The 15,329-nt window shown below is 39.7% G+C and overlaps 1 protein-coding gene across 3 annotated transcripts in view; it reads left to right on the top strand.

Annotated features, from left to right (window-relative positions):
* The window catches only part of trps1 (trichorhinophalangeal syndrome I), a 114,579-nt gene that overhangs the window by 1,983 nt on the left and 97,267 nt on the right, over window positions 1–15,329 (top strand). The gene's annotated exons all lie outside the window — the stretch shown is intronic.

Consider the following 15,329-nt stretch of genomic DNA (forward strand, 5'->3'; position numbering starts at 1 on the left):
CCCCCCCCCCCACTTCTTTTTCCTTAAAGAAAAGCAAGACCCTGAGACTTAACTGTGACACTTGTTCACAGCTGTCTGAGGTTACACTTTGTTTTTTTATGAAGCAATTAATTTATTCATTGGGCCCTTTCAAAATTGTCCCACAGCCCTTTAAATGTAGCTCCATGGCATTTCAGCGTTAAGCAGAAAATGCTTAAAAGCCACTGTAAAGACTTTAAGAAGCAATTTCAAGTTGATATCTTGAGTTTTTATTTGTATCTTAAATGCCCAACTTCTTGGCCACGACACGGTGGAAAAGTTTCACAGTCGTTTCCCTTCAACTCAAAACTGTGTGGACCGTTTGAGGGGGAAAAAAGTAAAATAATACAACTTGTGAAACTTTTAAGGTTTAGTTTGCATTTGCCGCAGCAGTCTGACACACGGCTGATTCTGAAACTTCAAATATTGAGCATTTGTTTGGACTTCTTCAGCAGAAAAGCCGTTCCTTCATGCACGAGCGATTGGCAGCATCGTAAGTCACACGTATTCTGTAAGATGTGGGATTATGACAGATTATTTTTACTTTGGGGGGAAAAAAAGTACATTAATGTGATTTAATCAGCTTCATGGGTAACATTTTCTAGCAGTGCTTTCACATCTGCTTTCCAATGCATGCATGCATAACATTGGTGTTTTTTTTAACAGTTCCACAAATTCCAGTATGCGCAATCAAGTTTGTCTTCTGCTCTTTATTATTGTGAAAAAGTCTGAATGGGACGATTCAGTTAGTTTTATCACAGCACATAAATAAACTTGGATGAAGTGATTTTTATCAGAAAAGAAATTCTACTTTAAATCTTTTTTAAAGATGAAGGTAACATTTTTATGCCATATTGTGTCACTATATCTTTTTTGCTTTAGATCCGCTACACTTCAGCTTTGGGTATAGTCGCTGCAGACAGTCCAACCCCCCCCCTCACCAAAAAAGAAAAACAAAAAACGTGTTCCTATAACCGAAGACATCGTGCATGTAATGAGTCCCTGTCAAACTTTTTATAACTTCAACCAATGTTCTGTAAAATTAGTTAAAACACTTTATCCGCCGATGTGTCAATCCAGCTCCGTAACGTTAAAACATTTTCCGCTCTCCAGACACTGGATATTATTGTATCATACAGCTTTGTTCATAGCCGCTATTAAATGTCAAAACAGTTGAGAACTTCCTAAAGAGAACCCCCCCTGCTTGTAAAACTCATTCCCGTGTGTGTGTGAGACAGAGCGGGAGACAGCGCAGCACTTTTTCCTGTGCGTCTGTATGTGCTGTGGAGACAGCCGTGGCTTCGCTCATATGGCTGCAATATGTGAAGTCTCTCTGTGGTGGAACTCGCAACAGAGAAAGTTTGTAGAGACGGGGAGAGAGAGGGAGAGAGAGAGAGCACACATGGAGCGAGGGAAGTCAGAAATGTCCTGTTCAACTAGCTGGAATGTATCTCCTGTGTTTTATTGATGGTTTGATGTTCTGTAAGACATGAGGAACAACTGTAGTGATTTTGTGGGCTGCCATGCATTTGTCTTTGGTCGTTTCAAAGCGGTGCCGCATTACATGGGGGGAAAAAAGGCCAGTGCGAAATGGAGTGTAAAGGGAGACTTTAACTTAGAGCAAGTGGGTTTTTTTGAAGTAGTGATTAAACTGGTAGACGTGTGATTGATTTTGTTGATCCAGGGAAGCTGTACAAACCTGACGCGGCTGTGAATTTTCCAAAGTAAAATCGACAATCTTGCCTACCCTAAAAAACGTTAACAGGATTGATGCAAGTTTGTAAAACTTTCAGCGAAGCCCCCGCTGTTTCTCCTCTACAGTAAAAGCTTTTCGGGGGGAAGTAAAGTATGTTTGCCTAACGCTGAGGTCTAACACTACTAAAGGGAATGCAGTGTAATAATTTGACCTCTAATCCGTTGTTGCTGTCTCTCTCCTTCTGGTCCGGACTGATGTGCGTCCTTTCTCCGAGCTTTTGCGGCATTTTGTTAAACTGTACATCATAACTAACAAAGAGCTGATTGTAGTAATTTGTAATTGTAATTGTAGTTTTGTTTTAATATTGAATAGTTTAAAAAATAGATGTTGACCTGTTGACCACTACGAATCAGTCTGTGAGAACACTTTTTCTTTCACTTTTTGCAAAGTTTAAAAAAATAAGGAAACTCTTTCTTAAATACTTTATGGCAAATGTTGAACTACTCCCAACACTCACTGTTTCCAATAGCAGGAAAAGATAGCATCTATTAGAGATTCAGTCGTTATTCATCTCGAGCCTGCCTGCAGTTCATTTAAAGGAAACATCCATTTGTCACTGATAGTTTACTTAAAGAAAAACAAGGCTTTCTGTAAGGCTTCTGGCTCTTTGGCTCAGAGTTCTCTAGCTAGCACATTTTTTTTGTTTTGTTTTTTTTATTAACAAGTCTTCTGTTTTGCTCATATCCTCAGGACACAATTGTTTTTAAATTATTTTACTCTGTGTGCATATTTTGGGTCTATTATTGCTTATATTCAGTGCTTGCAGCATTGGTTATACAGGGATTTGAGCTTATTCTCTCGTTGCATTTACTGGAAGTCAGTCTGGAAAAGAGTGTCTGCTAAATGCCCAAAATGTCATCCCCACTCTGTCTGTGGTTACTGCAGTCTTGTTTAGGCTTGACTTTGTCTCTAATGTCTTTGGTCTATTTTAGACTTTTAAGTCTGTCTTTTTAGACCGCCTGCTTCAGATAACGAGCACATGGTCTTGGTTTAGGGTGAAATGATTCTTTTTTCTCTCTTAGTATTTAGATTTATTTGGGGGTGGGGCAGAGGGGGGATACAAATCCTAAATATGGGGCATTTTTGCCCTCCTTTGATCTAAGATAATAAAAATCCTTCTGCCACGTTACTGTAAAGACTGATGAAGTGGTGGGGCAGAGGATTAAGACGTGTACCCGCCGAAAGTAGTGACAAAGCAGCAGTACAGCCCTGTGGTTATAAAGGCTTTCCTGTTTCCAAAAGACGCGTAACTTTTAAACTCACCGACACCATGCGAATTCCCGTGCATCACTTAAATGTCTCAACTGTGCCGTAGACAGCAGTTGTTCTAAATCTGTCTTTCCCATGATCAGACTTTAATTACGAAACCCATCTTTGGCTTGTTAGTTGTGTCAGGGCAGTTGGTAAATGAAACCTACAGGTTGAGTGAGTGGTGAGCCCTGCCTGCTTTGACTCAGCAGTATCACACTGATGCCTCCCATACACCCGTGCGTTCAGATATCAATCACATTTCATTTGAGCGTCAAAGTTGTGCAAAACGCTGTGGAACATTTGATCCAACCCTTTGATAAATGAAGTTCTAAACAAGTTCCAAGTTAAAAAAACAAAGAGCTCACATGCTGCTCTATAAAATATGTACATCAAGTATGGAACATTGTTAATTTTATTCCACAAAAGTTGTTGAACATTTCAGATGTTGGAGAGATTTGACCTTATGCTTTACTCATACAGACAGTCATTGTGTGGCTTGAAAATGCTGCCTCGACTTCTATCTTTTCTCGAGGTTTACAGCAGGCGCTCCCATTGGTTTGAAGAAAAAAAAAGTTGACAGCCATATGTAGCCTATAAACAGCTGTCAGTGATGCTCTGGAGAATAAGTAAAGAGCCTGGAAGTCTGATCAGGTTTACTTGAATGAAAAAGACCTTAATGTGTTTTAAATCTTGGTCCCTCAAAGACCTTTGATAACTCTGCAAAACAAGATAGGAGCAAAATGTCTTTTATTGGGACTTGCATATTCCATCAAGCTATGTACACTCTTGTGTTAAAAGTTAATATGGTAGATTTTTGTAGTTTCCTTGAGAAAGCAACCAAATAGTTTCACATGTGAAAGTTGCATAAAAGTCCAGAAAGGGTGAAAGGTGACAATTACCTGTTGCAATCAACAAAGAATAAAAGTTGTAATTGCAGTGAATCATCAGTGAGATGTCCCTTGCAAAACCAGTTTCTCCTTGGCTCTTACTGTAGTGGCTCTACGATACTTGCTGCTGTCATTGCATTTCATTTACATTCGTCATTTTCTTTTGCTAACTTGATTTATTAGCGCGCAATGTGAAAAAGCAACCCGGGCCGATTTGACATAGGGTCAAGAGCGAGACGATCCATCACAGGAAACATGCAGGTTGAGGCGTTTGTAGGTGTTTTTAGGTTTATCTCATTGTATGCACATATTAGAGGACACATTATGTAAAGCTTTGCTGCTAGTCTGTATCTTGACACTAACAGAGAGATCAGGAAGAGAAGATACGGTCTAATCACTTAAAATGTGGAAACTCACATGCTTCACGTAAAGTAGTGCATTTCTATAAAATCCTTAATTTCTGTATAAAAATGTAAAGTTAAGTATACCTCAAACAGTCACCATTGTATAAGGGACAGAATGTATGTGTATAAGTAGAGACATCCATACTGTAATACACTGATTTAAATGTAAACATCAATTTAATTTCAAAAAGTAAGTACATGTTGTCTGCATTTAGACTTACTTTGCTGGATGATTTTGATCGTTGCAAACTTCAGTTGCAAACATCACAAATACAACATTACGAGTGCGTTTCTTTACTGTTTTTCTTAACGGTCTTAAGTAACGAGCATGGCCCCGTCTGTAATTTCTTGCCGTTTTCACACAGCACCCAGCAGGCAGACAGCGAAAATTAACTATGGAAATTGTGACAGTGGCATAAGTGGCAGGAATCTGAATGTGATTTATGTTGTAAGCTTCTTTGTGTTGAAGCTGAAGCGGCTGTGCAACACGCAGATGGAGGGTACTGCACCATTTTTCTCAAGTACTGTATGCGTAATTCAGTGAGACTTTTCTCAAGTAGAAGAAGTGTCTTTTTTTTTTAAATCAAGGAAGCTGCTTGGAAATGAGTTATCTTGCTCCGAAGGGAGGAAAGATTGATTGTGAATGAGAAAGTCATTCTATATATTTTTTCATGGCTGTAAATAAGAACAAAATCACCTGTTTTGTAGTAAGAAATTGTAAGATCAAGCTTTTTCCAGTGTTCAGGGTTGGAGATTTGCTTTCTGTTAACAAGTTCTAAAGTGGGCGGCACATTTGTGTTACAATAACTGTATTTCATGTCTCATCAGTTTTTAGTTTAGTACAATCTGGGCTAATTCGACAGATAATTTTCTGCGTGATAACTACAGTATTTTTGATGTGGTTGTTGACTGTTTACTGTTCACTATATAGTTTTAATATGGCATCCGTTCCTGCAGCATATCTTTGCACATCTTCGCATGCTTGGCCTGCAGTATCAATAAACATTCATCTCCAGACAGTTCAGCGTTGTTGATAGATAGCTATCAGTTATTGTAGGAGCCCACTGGCGCTTATCTTCTCCTCTTGAGGTCAGATCTATGTCATTCGCTGCATGGCTATGATTGAATTGACTCACTGATTGTTTATTTCTACACTGAAGGTTAACTGTCTGCTCTGTCAACAGTCAAATCAAGAACCTGCACAACATGTACGCAGAGCTTAGATTTCTTAGCTCTTGAAGTGCCTCTTTCTGTTTCATTATCTCCAAATCTCTGCCTCCTATTTTTACTGTAATGCAAGACAAGAAGGACTGTTAGTGTCATGTGTGCCCAATCATCCTGTAATCACTGTCAAAACACTTAATTTACTTGCTTGAAGATTGCGTTTAACTTTCACTTCAGCTGACATTTGTTTGCTCTTGTGCGCTCTCTCATTCGCAATCGTGATTCTTTTGAGGTTTGATGAGGCACACTTTTCTGTGGCAGCGTTTGACGCTCGATCCAGTGCTTGTCTTGCAGTCATACAACAGTACTGCTGCCTAATGCCTGTTTATTTTATGGATGGGTGTAATTGTATGTGTGATATACTCTTAAGCTCTCATTGCATTGACATATGCTTACAGTTTCAAGTCTGTCCAATATAAAAATTGCCATTTTGTTATACGTGAATCTGTAGTTTCTCTTCTGTGATTATCTGCAGCCAAGCAGTTTGTTTACCTTGAAAGTGTTTGCATGTCCTTGTTACTACTATAGACCTGCTGAGGAACAAACTTTACTTTTACTGTCTTAAAACTATCGGCTTGTCTCTCTCCCCTCTGCTCTCTGCACACACACACACACACACACACACACACACACACACACACACACACACACACACACACACACATGTGCGTACAGCCCCATTAGTATTGTAGTCTGGGATCAGACTAAAACATCTGGTGGCTGAGTAACTTTTCAAAGTAGTCTTTGTCCTCACTCTGGTGCATGTATGCGTGTGTCTCTCACTGTGCGCTTTTCTCTGTGTGGTTGTGTGTTAGAAGGGGCAGACTTTTTATGGCGTCCCGTCAAATTAAAACTATGATTTAAGCGACTAACATTGTTTTTTTCATTAAAGCACATAGCCACACGTTGCTTCTCCTGATTTATTTTTTCTCGTTCTTTTCTTCTGCCTGTGGCCGTGTGGACTATTTAGTCTGTAGAAAATAAAGATGAGGGAATATGGATTAGGAGTTGAACTGTAATTCTGCTGTAACTGTATTTCATAAAGGGCCAGTCTAGCCTGGCCTGATGTGTTATTTTATTCATGTATCCCTGGCTGGTTGCCCTATAACAGAAGGCAGCAAGAAGCACAGGGAGATATGACACCCTTTCAACTTGCTTCTGGTCTGGCTTGACATTTCTGAAAGAAGCAGAAAAATGAAGTTAGACATAGCTAACTGCCTCACCTGTTCTCTGCAGGATGGTGCTGGGCTTGGTTTTTGATATTGTAAAGTAATTGTGCGATAGCAGCTTTGGGCTTTAGAGGGTACACCCCTGCAGACAGTTAGAGCAGATGCCCTCAGGGCTTCTCTTCAAGCCACATAAACGTTGAAAAGGCAGGGACTAATCTTCTCTCCCAGCAGTGAAGAGTGCTTAATCAGCACATTTGAAGGTGTTGTAGCTTGTTCTGGTACAAGGACTTTTTAAATGTATGAAATTTAATGCAGTAAATTGTTTGAGTTAAAATGAAACACTTGACTTTGGGCACCAAGCCACAACCTTTTGGCTGAGGTACTCCCTCCCTCCATTTGGAATTGTATATCTGTGGGGTAGCAGGGTTGTCTTGTGGCTGTTTGACAATGTTGAATGGTTAATGGTTAGATATAGCCATTGAACATGCTTTGTGGTTAATGGCTTTAAATGATGTGATCTAAGAATAATATTGTTTTAAAGGGATTTTGCATTTCGGGCTGATGTAAAATTGGGTATCGTGTATCATGCAATAGGGATTGGTACCAGCTATTACTATTTTGGATAGTAATGGAATGGATAGTTAGCACTCTTTATTGATACCAAAATTCTAAAATTCTAAAAATGTAACAGTATTTTTTTTTGACTGTAAGTACCATAGTCAATGTAAGTACTGAATAGAATTTTGAAAAAAATGTATAAAAATACTAATGAATACTAAATTTAGCTATTTAGCTATTAGCAATTGCCTGATAACAACATTAGCCATCTGCTAATTTATTATTAATGTAGCTTCTGGTGGCAGTGGCTAATTATTAAAATGATGAAATTCTGAGCTAGGTAACAAGTGTTATCACTCCTGCCTGTCTGTAATGTGGACAGACAGTATTCATTTAACAGGATAACGCAACTATTCATAATTCAGTAGGCCGAAGATGAGAAAAGTCTACTAGCAGCTAAACAGGAACGCGGTAGCTGAACTTAGCAATTGCATTTGGTAAGTTAGCAACAGAAATATGGTGCCGAGTCACCAGAAGTGTAGAAAATAAACAGGGAATTAGATGAATAAATTTGCAGTACTGCACAAGTATTGTTTTAAAAATTTTTTTTTAAAATGTATACCTATAAATTGGCTGTAAATATAAAAAACTTGAAACAGTTCAGTGACTTTCTATAACACAGTTTTCATCGTTTCCGTCGAACAAACAACAACTAAAAAAATGAAACCCCCCCCAGCAAAATGAAATAACCTTAGTGCCTGCAGTTTCACTATTAAATTATACTGTTACCTTGAGTGCAGAAAAAATTCAGTAAAAGTTATTGTGAATGCAAATAGCAAGTCGTATTGTTAAAGAAGAAAAAGGTTATCAGTTTAATTAACGTCACCTAATGATGAACCTGTGCTCAAATGCAAGATTATTGCGTTTACTGTGGAAGTAACCTAAGTGGATTGTTTTCTCAGGGCTCACCTTTGGGTCCCAAACAAGTATTTGAAATGCAAAGAGAATTTATTACATGTCAGCATGTTTCTCCTTATGGATAAATGGTATTTGTGATGGTCAGCATAAGCATATATGTCTGTATCTGCAACATTCCTGTACTCCCCTTTCAAAGATCTGATATTTTTCATTGGCAGCTTTTTCTTTTTCTTTGTTTCTTTAAAAAAAGGCTTGTCATTGATAAGCTGTGTGTAATAGTGTGTTTTTGAAGTATCTGCAGTGTGTTTGAAGAAGTGGATGCACGGATAGATGGATGATGGAGGGAGGGAGGTGGTTCTTTTTTGAAATGGAAATTAAGGGGGCACACATCTGGGGGTCTTTGAGACTTTTGTGAAGGGAGACGAAGAGGTGGGTGTCAGAGGCCCACAGTCAGAAGTGTGTGGATATATGTGTGGATGCAGCAAGTGGGGGGTTGGTGTGATAAAGAATGGACAGAGAAAGGGATAGTTTCTCATTTTTTGTGGTAGGAAAGAGTTTATAAGGAAAATAGGATAGCGAGGGTGTCTGCCTGTCTGTGTTGGACAGTGGTTTGGTCCTCATAGAATGATGGATGGATGAATGGACACACTGATGGTGAAAGGAAAGGAAATAAAAGGAGGCTGCGATGGACATTAATAGAGAAGGAGATGAAGCTCAATATGTACAGCAACAATAGAATAGAGATAGAATAAGAAGAGAAATGGAAAGGAGGAAAGAAGGATGAACAACAGAAAGATAGATGGGGACTGTTTTGCATAGGCAGGAGGAGGAAGGGGGGAAAGTGGGGCGAGAAAGGGGGCAAAAGATCACTTACTGTGGTTGAAAACTTTACGGCTGACAGTTAAATTTTCTTCAGGCCAATGTGTGTGAGTTGCGGTGGGTGGAAAAGCACAGTGGGGGGCATGGCGTTTGTTCTGAAACATGGCTTTTGGGCTTTTTAGTGCTTCACACACAAGTTGTCCTCTCCCTTTTCTTTACAGGCTGATTTCATCTAGCTGTGAGAATCTCTCTCTCCTCCACTCTCTCTTTCGTTCTTTTTCGCCCCTCCCTTTTGCTCTTTTAGAAAAGTCAGTGAGTCAGTGAAATGATCAGATTCCCATGTGCCACATAAAAAAAAAATGTCAGTTTAATGCGTGAACTACCTTCTTTGGGAGGAGGTTTACAAAATCAGGATGAATGTTGGGCGATGAGAGATTTGTAATCTCTTCAAGTGGCCACTCCCTTCGCTGCTATGTATTCTTTCAGTTAACACCTGTGTAAAACTTGCTCTTTCTGATACTTGATATCCATTTGATGTGTCAGATTACCCAACACCCCAGTTTTTTTGTCTGTTCTACATTATGATAAAGATTTTTTTTTTTTAAAATAGTAAAAATGTACCTTATCTTTAGAGGTACGTAAATCAGCTTAAATACTGAAGCCATGTTATAAAGGTTAACATAAAACAAAGTTCTCTTGATTTGTTTCCTAAATATATTCTTGTTGCAGTCGAGTGGATTTACACCGTGGACTGACAACTTCACTTAAAATATAAGATGATAAAGCAAGGAGTTACAGAGATTTAAAATGTCCCTTCTGAATAACACTTAGGAAGGAGGCAACTGTGACAGTGTCTGATTTACAGATTATTATGGAGGAGATAGAGAAAGCAAAGAGAATTGAGAACACCAGCATGAGGACTAGGAGGTGATAGAACAGCAGAGAGAAGTTAGGAGCATTGCAATGATGTTTAAACTCATTAGAGATCATCTTTGAAGATGTGTCGAATATCGGCACCACAGGAAAGTACAGCCATTTGTGCACTGAGAAAATCCTTTTGAATAGTTTCTGTTAAATGATGAGAAAAGTTTGCCTGTTGTACATGAACCTCCCTGCTGTACTAGTTAGTGCTGGTTTGGGTTACCTGTTTGGTGTCACACCTGTTGTGGTTAAAATAATCTGTCTGTAGCATTTTTCATGCTTTAAAACAGATGGTAACATAACTTAATAATGTCATCATAAATGTTGTCTTTTATAGTCTGTTAGAGCTCAGTCTAGAAAACAGTCAGCAACCCACGGTTGACAGGGAAAATTGTATACTCCCGGTGTTGGCTCCTGGAAGTTGGGGTGATGTGTGATGCCAAAAACCTCCTTGGGATTGCTTTGGTTGCTAGCAGATAGCTGTCATTTGCAAATTTTCATCCAAGAACCTGCCAAAGATTGGTGAAACTTGAAAAAGTGTGACGCTAACGGAAAATGTTTGCCTTTGAAAGTGCCTTGCCATTTGCGGGTGAGTTTCAAAAGGCACAGATTTTACTTTGAAGGCAAACGGTCTCCATTTCCATTTTGTGTTGCACTTTTCACAGTGGCACCATTGTTCCTAGACTAGTTAGCAACTGTTTGCAGACATGTCAGGATTTTTCACACAAACTACCGCCACTGTGACAATATGCGAGTGGCTAAAGTAATCCCAAGCAGGTTTTTGTGTAGCACTGCGTACCACTCTGTGACCTGTTTCAAGTAGCGACTGTCAACAACCGCTTGCTAACCTTTGAGATATACATCTTTTTCCCTTGCAACACATTGTTGCCAGAGGGCTGCCAACCGTCCTGTAGGCCTGTGTGATTTTCTTTGTCAAGGGTGGAATTTTCTGTGACAATTATAGCAATGATATATTTGTGCTATGTCCTGAGTGTCTATGTCAGTGCCAATCTTCTGCTCCACCATAGCGCCACCAGTAAGAGGCACTAGCTAATATTATATCGGAAAGCCCATTAATCTTGCTGTCAGCATAAACAAGTAATACAGGCTTCAAAACAAACTCCATATAAGGTAAAAGAAAATTATAATTTTTTTCAACTTTGTGATCAAGAGCATTGGCAAGGAAGGGATGGGGCTTAGCCAGCTTAGCCAATTTATGCCTTAGAGAACACTCAAAATAAAGTCAGTTTTAAACAGTGAAGTCTGTTTGTTCAAACTGGAATTTTACCAAAATTTGGGGAAAACTAGGAACCTTTGCTTTGGGGATCAATACAGAATTTATAGCTTGTGTCAGCTAATGCTAGCTTGCTTTTAATATATTTGAGCAGTCATGCACATTAACAGAACTGGTCTGATTGCTGATTTGGCTTATAGGTTTGTATTTGTCATTGTCCTTTAGACCGATTCCATCTCTAACACATTGCACGACCAGGGACAACTGCAGTTTTTCAGTGATAACAACAGTTTACTAGAGTTTATGCAGATAACTTTAATGTGACTAAATTGATAACGACCAGCTGACTTGATTAATGCGTTGTGAGGAAAAGATGGTTAAAAGGGGGGCACTCTTATTAGTATGTTTAAAATTTTTACCAAGTGCTTTTTAAATGTGGTTTGCTGAATCTGAATTCTTAACCTCAGCTATGTAAGGCGATGATATGACTCTAAGGCAGTACGTCACTTTTTCTATCTCTTTGCAAATGAACACTGCATCACTGAAAATGTAACCTTGCTGCAGTCTAAGAAAATGAAAGATGCTTTGGCCTTCAGTGGAGATCAGTTTTTGCACCCTCATACACGCATGATATCAAAGGCACTAGTAATATCTTTCATTGAGACACTGAAAAAAAGATTCATTAAAGATGTTTTTGCTGCAGTGAAAATTATCCCGTATGAAAAATTACAGCAAGCCATTATGAGAAGTTGATTATACTTGTTTTTGAGATTTGATTAAAGCCCTTTTTTTTCTTTTAATTGAGCACAGCCCTGGATTGACATCACTGACAGTCTTCCAGTCTTGCTTCCCGATACTGCTCAATGGAGAAACGCTGCTTCACTTGGCCAGCTTGTAGATAGAAGGGCTCTGGAAAGGAATATAATGTCAACATTGTGGGTTGAAAATGTTCCGTTGTGTGTACGTGTGTGCGTCTTAAGTTTGTCCAGACATTTCTCCCGGCCACTTGCAGGAAACGTCCGATTCTCCAGCAGTGGAAATATTGTGTGTGTGTGTGTGTGTGGTTGTCTTTGTGTGCATGTGTGTGTATTCCTGAGAGACAGAGTGTTGAATAGCGAATGTGGCGCAGTGCGTGCATGATCTAGTGTATTTGTCTGTTTCAGTTTGTGGATGTGAGTGTGTATGACTGATGTAATGTTTGAGCCTACCCAGACAGACAAACCAAACCAAGGCACACACACACAAACACAAGCATGCATGGGTGTGTGCGTGTACTTAAAATCATCAGATATGTCTGGCAGACTTCGGCAGGCTCGTGGAATGCATGTGTGTAATGCGTGTGCGTTTCTGGCAGAGCTGTAGTTTGTTTTCCGTATTTTGGGGGAAAAGACAGCTAGGCAAGAGTCAACAATCAACTTGTTGATTTATGCAGCTACTAGTTCCTTCCATTACGCCTACAACTACCACTGAAGCAGAGTTTGTTCTCCATTATTTTTGATGTATGAGAGTCTTAGCTGTGGAGAGCAAGGTTAGAATCAACAGTCCCCTGTTGATTTATGCATCTCCCGGTTTCCTGCTACTATCGTACATCAAGGCGGGACATTAGCACCGTCCACGAGGCCAATGTGGATACTCATTTGACTGTGGTTGGTAAGTTTGTCTCCTCTACCAGCCTCAACTGCAGTTAACTAGTAATTAGTTGGGCTTTCTCTTTTCTTGTTTTCTAAGATGTAGCAGATTAATTTGCTCAGCAGTTTCAAAACCACTTGTAACACTATGTAGTAAAGTATAGTTTTCTTTATATTAATAGTGTTACTGGTGGCAACAGTGATGCTGTTTTAGACTAATTTCCAAACCCCACAGGAAGAAGTGGACTAATATCAGTCCTACAACTGTTTATTTATCCACTCAGGGGGAACCTATGTATCACAGGAAAGCTGTGCTATGTCAGCAACTTGCACGTGCATATGTGTCAGAGAAAAGTCTAAAAGCTGTGGGTGTTGCATACAGTAATGAATAGGTAAGCCACTCCCTCAGCTTTAACCTCAGCAGCTGAAAGATCTGGTTGATCAAGGTCACTTAGTGGTGTGATTCACAAGAGAGCAGAAGCACTGGCACAGTGTGTTTGCTCGCTTGACGTGCAGACGGTCAGATCAATGCAAAATGTAGAGCAGAAGTTTTAATTGTGTTCTTTGGTGTGGTTGAACATGTGCATGCTTGATAGGATGATGTTCCTATCTATCTGTCTATTAACTAGCTATTAACTATCTGTCTATCTATTAACTATTATTTTAGTTACTTTTCTTGATTTGTTAGTCAATCCACCTAAATATTCAATTCACTGTGGAAAAAAAAATCAATTCTCAGATTAGTGAAGGGGGAACCAAGGAATTGGAACGTTTGAATGGTCACACACTCCGGTGATCAGCTTATCAGATAATTGACTTTTTCAGCTCTGCTTTTATTTAACAGTGTGAATTTTAGTGATCTGTTAGGAACATGGAAATATTCTTTTTGTTACCTTAGACGTAGTCATCAGAACATTGTTTTTGTCATGCATGCCAACACAAAAGTGTCTGGCTGTATTTTACCTGATCTTAATGGAGTTCATTTTTTGTTCCATCAGGACCTTATGGTTAAGGTTATTTGATGTTCTCCATAGGCCAATCATTGTCTCGTCACTGTACGAGATTGTCTGCACTTTGTATGATCTGCTGTGTTGGGGCATTGACTGCTTTGATTAACACTTGCTTCGTCTCTTCTCCTAATATTAATTTAATTTACGATTTTGGAAGAAGACAACTTTCTTTGATTGACAAGCTGTTTGCAATCACTAAACAAATTATTATGAGAATCTCAAGAGTAGTTTAATAGTTTCCTTTGTTTACCTGACAGTAAAATTGGAAAGCTCCACATCCAGCTTTATGGTTTTGCACCTGCTACTCAGTACGTTTTATGCCGCGAATAGAACAGCAAAGCTCTGCGTGCAGCTCTTGCTGCTTTTGCACTGCTTTTTTGGTATGATCTGCAGGGAACCGGCCGGAGAGCACTGAATCATAGTAAACCTCATTTGCATACAGTGCCTGCTTGTACATCGTTGATGCTTAAACCAAACAGGGGGACGATAATTCCATGACATCTGAAAAGACTGATAACTACCTGTCAGCACAGTTTGTCTGTATTGATCCAAGATAACGATTTTACTAGTACATAGAAAGATCTTTAGTTAGTGTATTTAAAATCCTAACAGCAAAAATGACCACAATAATCCATTTAAGCTGGAACGGTTGAGTTGAGCTGAATATCAAACAATGTACTCTCTGTGCTCTAATTGGTGAAACATGGAGCATAACTCTGCCTACATAAGATCTGAAAAGGCAACAAGACACATCAAAACGGCCCTTCAAAGACAATTATTTTCCTTGGGACAGCAGAGGAAAAAAAATTGCCGAAAGATGAGGAAGAAACGAGTGTAATTAGTTTGACCACCATGTCATTTGAGCCGGCATTAGCAATAACAAATCAGAAAACAATAAAAGATGAGGACAAAGATAAATTGAGGGTCTTGTGTTTCGTGACAAAAATGATTGCAAATGAACTCGAGTGCTATGTTTGTCGTCGTGGATTTACACTAAGTCTGTGCGTCTGTTGGAGGCAGTGAGAGCATGTAACGCGTGTGTGCGTCTGTTTGCATGTGTGTGCGTGCTTCGGAGCGAGTGGAGAGCTGGCGAGTGGGCATGTGTGTGTAATCATGTACGTCAGGCCGTCATGAATGGTGTGTTTGAGACAGAGCGGAGTGTGGAGTTCCTTAGGCTGGACCAAATTGGAAACAGAAAAACAAACATTGCCTAGGAACCCCCGCTTTCCACCTCCCCCCATCCCCCCCTCGTCTGCTGGCTAGTGGCGCAGTCCAACCTGTCTGGGACAATGTAACAGTCTATGGCCGGACTGGACCACACGCATTCACAAAGTGTGTGTGTATGGGGGGGTGGGGGGCTGCGGGAGTGAGCGCAGAAGGGATGGGGGGGCTGTGGCGGTGGTTGGGAGGTGGGGGGTATCTCAGCCACAATGACAGTTGGAAAAACAGTCAGAAGAAACACATTAATGTGACAGCGAGCTCAGTGATGAATTGATGGGAGAGAGACATGGAACGGACAGAGGGAGAAAAAC

The sequence above is a fragment of the Haplochromis burtoni genome, unplaced genomic scaffold, assembly GCF_018398535.1.
Source record: "Haplochromis burtoni strain Fernald_Lab_line unplaced genomic scaffold, NCSU_Asbu1 Contig_25, whole genome shotgun sequence".
NCBI classification, from domain to species: domain Eukaryota; kingdom Metazoa; phylum Chordata; class Actinopteri; order Cichliformes; family Cichlidae; genus Haplochromis; species Haplochromis burtoni.